The sequence below is a fragment of the Elephas maximus genome, chromosome 4 (assembly GCF_024166365.1).
Source record: "Elephas maximus indicus isolate mEleMax1 chromosome 4, mEleMax1 primary haplotype, whole genome shotgun sequence".
Classification (NCBI taxonomy): Eukaryota; Metazoa; Chordata; class Mammalia; order Proboscidea; family Elephantidae; genus Elephas; species Elephas maximus.
The window spans coordinates 63553251-63559965 of NC_064822.1; positions in this window are offsets into that span (position 1 = coordinate 63553251).

Sequence of the window (6715 nt, forward strand, 5' to 3'; positions counted from 1 at the left end):
TATTGTTTTAACGTTGCCTTCTTTTACATCATAACATCCCTGTTTCCCTGTTGTGAGTGTTTTTTCATCTTGATTTATTTTTGTGATTTCCCTGTCTGGGTTGACATCTGATTGCTCTGTCCAGTGTTCTAGTCTTGGGTTGATACCTGATATTATTGATCTTCCAACCAAAAAATTCCCTTTAGTATTCTTCGTAGTTTTGGTTTGGATTTTACGAATTCCCTAAACTTCTGTTTATCTGGAAATGTCCTAATTTCACCTTCTTATTTGAGAGACAGTTTTGCTGGATATATGATTCTTGGCTGGCAATTTTTTTCCATCAATGCTTTATATATAAGTCATTCCATTGCCTTCTTGCCTGCATGGTTTCTGCTGAGTAGTCTGAACTTATTCTTATTGACTCTCCTTTGTAGGTGACTTTTTGTTTATCCCTAGCTGCTCTTAAAATTCTGTCTTTATCTTTGGTTTTGGCAAGTTTGATTATAATATGTCTTGGTGACTTTCTTTTAAAATCTACCTTATGTGGAGTTTGATGAGCATCTTGGATAGATATCTTCTCATCTTTCATGATATCAGGGAAGTTTTCTGCCAACAAATCTGCAACATTTCTCTATTTTCTTTTATCCCTCCCTGTTCTGGTACTCCAATCACTCGTAGGTTATTTCTCTTGATGGAGTGCCACATGATTCTTAAGGTTTCTTCATATTTTTAAATTCTTTTATCTGATTTTTCTTCAACTATATTGGTGCCAAGTGCTTTATCTGCAAGTTCAGATATTCTGCCTTCCACTTGCTCGATTCTGTTCCTCTGATTTTCTACTGAGTTTTCTACTTCTGTAATTTTATTGTTAATCTTCTGAATTTCTGATTGCTATCTGTCTATGGATTTTTCCAGCTTATTAAATTTGTTGTTATATTCCTGAATAACCTTTTTAATTTCTTCAACTATTTTATCTGTGTGTTCCTTGGTTTTTCTGTGTCTTGCCTGATTTCATTCCTAATGTCTTGAAGGGTTCTGTATGTTAATCTTTTGTATTCTGCATCCGGTAACTCCAGGAAGGCACTTCCATGTAGAAGATTCCTTGATTCTTTGTTTTGAGAGCTTGTTGAGGTGATCATAGTCTGTTTCTTTATGTGACTCAAATTGACTGTTGTCTCCCAGCCTTATAAGTTATTGTATTGGTTTATTTTATGTTTGCTTACTGTTTCATAGCTTCTTGCTTTGCTTTGTTTTGATATGTCCAAATAGGTTTCTTGAGTGAGCTAGCTTATTTTTGCCTTTGGAGTTCTGACGTCCTGTCCCCAGATGGCTAGAGCTGTTATCAGGTATATCAGTCTAGGAGTCCATTCACTTTTCTTGTATGGATTCAGCTCAGGTGTCCAGGTAGCTGATCATCAAGTGTATGGTACAGGCTCTGTCCTACAGTCTTAGAGGGGCAGGGGAGATTTGTGTAGGTACCGGTATCTGGTTGCAGCAGGGGTTCATGCTATGAACAAGGCAGGGGGCTGAGAATCATCCCCCAAGTGTCTCTGAGGAAAGCATGTCCCTCTTCCCTAAAGTGTACAGGTGGGTGGGTTGGACGATGGGAACCCAATGTTTTTGTAAGGAACGGGAGGTATCAGTTATCCTTGGACCCCTGTCACAGGGGGCTTGGTGACCTGAGTGGAGCCACTGGTGACCTGAGTGGAGTCCTTAGGCACCTGGTGTGGGCAGGTGAGGACCCTGTTTAATAGGCAAAGCAGTGTCAAACATCAAACACCCACCTCTCCAGCACACAGCTGAAACAGTTGTAGTCTGCCAGCAAGGGCCTATTCTCCTGAAATAGGCCCACGCAGTTCCATGCAGGGGGAGAAATGTACTCTAAGTCCATGGACCATTTATGCCTGGGCAGGAGTCGCTTCTGTCCTGAGCTCCCCCAGTTAGTGGAGCTGGCAAATTATCTTTTCCCCCAATTGCAAACTATTCCTTCTCCAAGGCAGGCAGGATGGCTGTAGGCACTCCACAGGGCCTATCTCAGGCCCAGGGAAATCAACAATCCCTGAAACTGGCTTGGGGGCAGGGGGCACAGTAAAATATATGTAAGTACTTAGCTTTTGCTGAGAGCACGGTACTTCTCTGGTTCTGGAGGTGTGAGTAGCCCGTGTGGCTGGCTGCTTCTCCCTGAGGTAACTGAGGCCAAATGCTAGCATCAGCCTGCTGCAGCCACTGCTGGGAATGGTGCCTGAGAACTCCTGGCAATTCAGGTCTGGTAACTCCTCTCTGCTTCTGAACCATCTCTTCCTCCCCCTGCCACTCAGTTCGTTTTCTAACTTTGCCTTCGATGTTCAGGGCTCCTAGCTTGTCATAAATATACTCGTTTCAGTTGTTTTCATCGGGTCTTTGTTGTAAGAGGGCTCACTGGAAGTGTCTGTCTATTCTGCCATCTTGGCCCACTACTTCCAGCACCATTTGTTAAAGAGACCATCTTTCCCCATTTAACAGACTTTGGGCCTTTGTCAAATATCAGCTGCTCATTTATTTTATTTATTTATTTTCATAGGTGCATGAATTTATGTCTGGATTCTCAATTCTGTTGCATTGGTCTATATATCTGTTGTTGTACCAGTACCAGGCTGTTTTGACTACCATGGCGGTATAATAGGTTCTAAAATCAGGTAATGTGAGGCCTCCTACTTTGTTCTTCTTCTTCAGTAATGCTTTACTTATCCAGGGCCTCTTCCCTTTCCATATGAAGTTGGTGATTTGTTTCTCCATCTCATTAAAAAATGCCATGCATCAGGGAAGACGTCCTGGATAAGTAAGCATTACCGAAAAAGAAGAACAAAGTGGGAGGCCTCACACTACCTGATTTTAGAACCTATTATACAGCCACAGTAGTCAAAACAGTCTGGTACTGGTACAACAACAGATACAGAGACCAACGGAACACAATTGAGAATCCAGACATAAAGTCATCCACCTCTGAGCAGCTGATACTTGAAAAAGGCCCAAAGTCTGTTAAATGGGAAAAGACAGTCTCTTCAACAAATTGTGCTGGCATAACTGGATATCGATCTGCAAAAAAATGAAACAAGACCCATACCTCACACCATGCACAAAAACTAACTCAAAATGGATCAAAGACCTAAATATAAAATCTAAAACAATAATGATCACGGAAGAAAAAATATGGACAACACTAGGAGTCCTAATACATGGCCTAAACAGTACACAAAACATGACTAACGATGCACAAACACCAGAAGAGAAACTAGATAACTGGGAGTTCCTAAAAATCAAACACTTATGCTCATCCAAAGACTTCACCAAAAGACTAAAAAGACAGCCTACAGACCGGGAAGAAACTTTTTTTTTTTTGCCTTCAAAAGGGTATTTATTGCACACCTCTTCTTTTGGATTTTCATCAGTACGTTCCAGTTTGAGTGTTTTTTTTTTTTTTTTCCTAGCTGGGATATAAATTCTTTTTTTTTTTTTAATGATCTTCTTTGTTGTTGTCCGGGAAAAAACTTTTGGCTTCGACAAACCTGATCAGCGCCTAATCTCTAAAATCTACAAGATACTGCAAAACCTCAACAACAAACAGACAAATAACCCAATTAAAAAATGGGCAAAGGATATGAACAGGCGCTTCACTAAAGAAGACATTCAGGTGGCTAAGAGATGCAGGAGGAAATGCTCACAATCATTAGCCATTAGAGAAATGCAAATCGAAAATGAGATACCTTCTCACCCCAACAAGGTTGGCATTAATCCAAAAAACACAAACTGATCCTGAGACCAGAAGAACTAGATGGTATCTGGCTACAACCAATGACTGCCCTGACAGAGAACCCCTGTGGGAGCAGGAGAGCAGTAGGATGCAGACCCCAAATTCTCATAAAAAGACCAGACTTAATGGTCTGACTGAGACTAGAAGTACCCCGGTAGTCATGGCCCGCAGACCTTCTGTTGGCCCAGGGCAGGAACCATTCCCGAAGCCAACTCTTCAGACATGGATTGGACTGGACAATGGGTTGGAGAGGGATGCTGGTGAGGAGTGAGCTTCTTGGATCAGGTGGACACTTAAGGCTATGTTGGCATCTCCTGCCTGCAGAGTAGATGAGAGGGTAGAGGGGGTTAGAAGCTGATGAAATGGACACAAAAAGAGAGAGTGGAGGGAGAGAGCGGGCTGTCTCATTAAGGGGAGAGTAATTGGGAGTATGTAGCAAGGTGCATATAAGTTTTTGTGTGACAGACTGACTTGATTTGTAAACTTTCACTTAAAGCACAATAAAAATTATTAAGGAAAACACAAGCTGATAAATGTTGGAGAGGTTGTGGAGAGACTGGAACACGTATACACTGCTCGTGGGAGTGTAAAATGATACAACCACTTTGGAAATTGATTTGGCACTTCCTTAAAAAGCTAGAAATAGAAGTCCCATAGGATCCAGCAGCCCCGCTCCTTGAAATATATCCTAAAGAAATAAAAGCCCTCACATGAATAGATATATGCACATCCATGTTCATTGCATTACTGTTTATAATAGCAAAAAGACGGAAACAACCAAGGTGCCCATTAAGAGATGAATGGGTAAATAAATTAAGGTATATTCACACAATGGAATACTATGCAAAGATAAAGAACAACAATGAATTTGTCAAACATCTCATAACATGGAGGATCTGGAAGGAGTTACGCTGAGTGAAATTGGTCAGTTGCAAAAGGACAAATATTGTTTGAGACCACTATTATAAGAGCTCAAGAAAAGGTTTAAACACAGAAGAAAATATTCTTTGATGGTTATGAGGGTAGGGAGAGAGGGAGGGAGGGGGGTATTCACTCATTCACTCATTAGTTAGTAGACAAGAATTATTTTAGGTGAAGGGAAGGACAATACACAGTACAGGGGAAGCCAGCAGAACTGGACTAATCCAGAAGCTAGGAAGTTTTCTGAATACAACCAAACACTTTGAGGGACAGAGTAGCACGAGTTGGGGTCTGGGGACCATTGTTTCAGGGGACTTCTAGGTCAACTGGCATAAGAAAGTGTATTAAGAAAACATTCTGCATCCCACTTTCGTGAGTTTCCTCTGGGATCTTGAAAACTAGCATTTGGCCACCTAAGATGCATCAGTTGGTCTCAACCCACCTGGAGAGAAGGGGAATGAAGAACACCAAAGACACAATGAAAATATGAGCCCAAAAGAAAGAAAGGGCCACATAAACCAGAGACTCCATCAGCCCGAGACCAGAAGAACTAGATGGCACCCAGGTACAACCAATGACTGCCCTGACAGGGAACACAACAGAGAATCCCTGATGGAGCAGGAGAAAAGTGGGATACAGACCTCAGATTCTAGTAAAAAGACCAGGCTCATGGTCTGACTGAGACTGAAGGGACCCCAGAGGTCATGGCCCCCAGACTCTCTGTTAGCTCAAAACTAAAACCATTCTTGAAGCCAACTCTTCAGACAAAGATGAGACCGGACTATAAGATATAAAATGATACTGGTGAGGAGAGTGCTTCTCTGCTCAAGTAGACACTTGAAGCTATGTGGGCTGCTCCTGTCTGGAAGTGAGATGAGAAGACAGAGGGGGACAGGGGCTGGTTGAATGGACACAGGAAATAGTGGGTGGAGAGAGGGCATGTGCTGTCACATTATAAGGAGAGCAACTAAGGTCACATAACAATGTGCATATAAGTTTTTGTATGAGAAACTGACTTGAGTTGTAAACTTTCACTTAAAGCACACACACACACACAAAAAAAAAAAAACTCTATGCATCCAATATATATGGACATTCTGGCAAAACTTGCTGACTTTTGTTCATCCTGGATCCTGCATTGGACTCATCATCATCTGACCTCTGGTTCTTCGGACTTGAGCCGGCGGCCTGCTGTATTGGCTGCTGGTTTTGGGTTCATCAGCCCCTGCAACTACATGAGTCAGCAAAAGCCTCTAGCCTGATGCCTGATCCAGGGACTTGGGACTTGCCAGCCTATACAACTGTGTGAGCTATTTCCTTGAGATAAATCTCTCTCTCTACATGTATGTATGTATATATATATGTATGCTTCACTGGTTTTGCTTCTCTAGAGAACCTAGACTGAGAGAGTCACACAAACCAACACTGGCACAATGTGGGAGGGGACAACATAAGGGTGTGAATTGAACAGGGTGGGAATCATCAGGGGCCATCTTGGAGACTATCATAAGAGGGAACAGTGCTTGAAAGAGAGATAGGCCAAGGTGGGGGGGGAGGCGGGGGAAGGGTATCTTGGAAAACCCCCACCCCTACTCCTACCATGGACCTGTTGTCTGGAAGTTATGGAAGTCAAATGAGGGTCAGGCCCTTGCCAAATCAAGTGTGTCAGGAGAGAGGCCATACTGTGGTCATTCAGAGCTGTGGTCAAATTCATCAGTGCTTCCCCTACCATGAACTTGTCTGCTCAGCTCCATGGGGCAGGGCAGGGACCTGAGCAGGTTCAGAAAGTTCCCTGCCCTACTTTCTGCACCAGACAGAGAACTTAGGGTTCAGGCCTGAGCCTCTGCTGTTACCCCTCCACAGAGAAGATGAGCAAACAGCTGAGGTTTCCGCACTCAGGCCCACCCGGGGCGGAGCTGGCCCTTTGAAGGGAATAGGGTTGAGGTGGGGATGGGTTCCATCTGCTCCACTCTGTGGCTGACAGTTTCTCCAAGGGGCTGCAGGTGTCAGCTGGCTGAGCCTAGG